The sequence below is a fragment of the Rhea americana genome, unplaced genomic scaffold (genome assembly GCF_003343005.1).
Source record: "Rhea americana isolate MKP2758 unplaced genomic scaffold, rheAme1 scaffold_331, whole genome shotgun sequence".
Taxonomy (NCBI): Eukaryota; Metazoa; Chordata; class Aves; order Rheiformes; family Rheidae; genus Rhea; species Rhea americana.
The window spans coordinates 95,495-97,562 of NW_028186459.1; positions in this window are offsets into that span (position 1 = coordinate 95,495).

Genomic DNA, 2,068 nt, shown 5'->3' on the forward strand with positions numbered 1-2,068 from the left:
GAGAGTGCGCAGCACGGCAGCTCCGCTCCTCGGGACGCACTTCAGCTCCTCCGCCAGCTGAGCGAGCGGCACTGCTCTTCCTGTCCCGCTTTGCAGCGGGACTGTTTTGATTCCCATTCAGTTTGCAAGTACGGCTGGCAGAGCACAGGCAAATCTGATAACTAGTGCAAAAGCAGACTGCTCGGGTTTTAACCGCCGGCTGGGACACGGGGGGGAGATGGGCCCGGAGGCGCTGGCGCGGGCGTTGTTGCCATTTCCCTGACGCCCCCGCAAGCCGGCCCGTCGATCCGCCGGCGGCTGCGAACCCGGGCGGCCGCGCRCTAAAAATGCAAAGCATCCCGATCCGATAAGCAGCGGGAGCTGCAGGTGCTAATGAGACTGCGCGCTGGCCGCGGATCCCCGGCTGGCATCCGTCAAGGGGTTTGGGGGGCAAGGGGGATCCCGTTTGGATCCGGGGGGGATCCAAAGCCGCAGCGCCTGCCTCGCCTGCGGCTCCGAGGACGTGCGGCAGCGCTCTGCCGCGCCGCGGCCACGGAGCGGCTGGGATTGCCGCCCGCCGGAGGGGAACGCCGGCACCGCGGGGACCTCGTCCGCCCACCACCTGGTCGCTTCGACCAAAACAGCTTTGCAAGAAATCTGGAAATAGAGCGTTGACACTATCAAAACATCCTGTTTTGATATTTTCTGAATGAATCATTTTGATTTTTTTTTTCAAAGTGACCTCACTTCCCTTTTTTGGTAGAGTGGAACAGACTGTATTTATTGAAAAATTGTAACYAAAACAAAATGATTGATTTTTTTGGCCTCAACTAAACATTTAGTTTAAGCTCCCCCCCCCCCAAAAAAAATTTTTTTCTAATGTTTTATTTCCCCTAATGGAAAATTTCTAAATATTTTAGCTATATCCTGACTCATAACCACGCCAAAACGTGAAGCCCYGCGCCTGGTCCTGGAGGCCCCAGGGCGCGAACCCGCCCCGGCGCTCAGCCAGGCTGGAGCCGCTGGGCACCTGGCGGGATGCGCCGGGCTCCCGCGGAGCCTCCAGCCGCCGGAGCGGCTCGTGCCGAGCGTTACCTGGCCGTTAGCGCGATCTGACAACTTGTTGGGATTAGAAAGCTCGCCATAAAAAAAAAAAATCTCCAAAATGAACGGGTTCTTTGCGTGTGCAAGTTAAGCTTTTCTGCCCCAACCAGGAACAGATGTCTGAACTGGTTGATGAATTGGAAACATCTGAAACAACTTTCCCAGCTGAAGTACAATAAATATACCTTTCATCACAATCCCTGCAAGAGGGTTTTAGAGACAAAAATCGCTGAAGTGTTTAATATGGCCCACAGTGAAGAATCATTATAGCAAGTGAACCAAGTTAAATGAGAATTTCTTCCATTTAGTGACTTTACCGGGACTCCAGGTGTCACCTTCGGAGCTCGCAGCAGGGACTTTGTCCCGCCAGCCTTCCCCGACTGCTCTGCTCTCCGTAACGGGGGCGTCGCCGGCCGGCGGAGGGGCGATGGAGAAGCCGAGCCTCCCCCGGGAGCGTTTCACCTCGAGGTGCTGCCGGCAGCTCCGCTGGCTGAGCCGCGGCCTTCCCGGGGAATCCGCATGCATTTCCGAGAAAGGCAGGGGAGCCTGGGGCTGGTGGGACTCGGCGGGGACGTGCCCAGGTGCCTTTGGAGACTGTGCCGGTGCTTGCACCGTGCCGGCCGGCGCTGCGGAGCCCGAGCCGCGCGTGCCCACGTCCAGCGCAGCCCGTCGCCTCCGCGGCTTCCTGCTCCCRCGCGCGGGTCCCGGACGTTGTCCCCATCCAGAACCGGCCAGGCGGTGGCCCGCGGTGGTGGCACCTGCCCCGCTGCGGGGCGCGTGTCCCGGTGCGGCACGCTGCCGCTGTTTCTGCCCGGGAGCAAATGCTGTCAATACCAGAAGCGATCAACAGCGCGTCCTCGTGGGCTGGTGCCAGAAACATCTGTCAGAGCCACGCAGGGCTTGCTGCCAGAGTTCAAGTGGCTGCCATGCTTGCTGTTGATCCCATGACCCGGCTAGATGAGAGTCTTTCAGCAGGAGTTGTCAG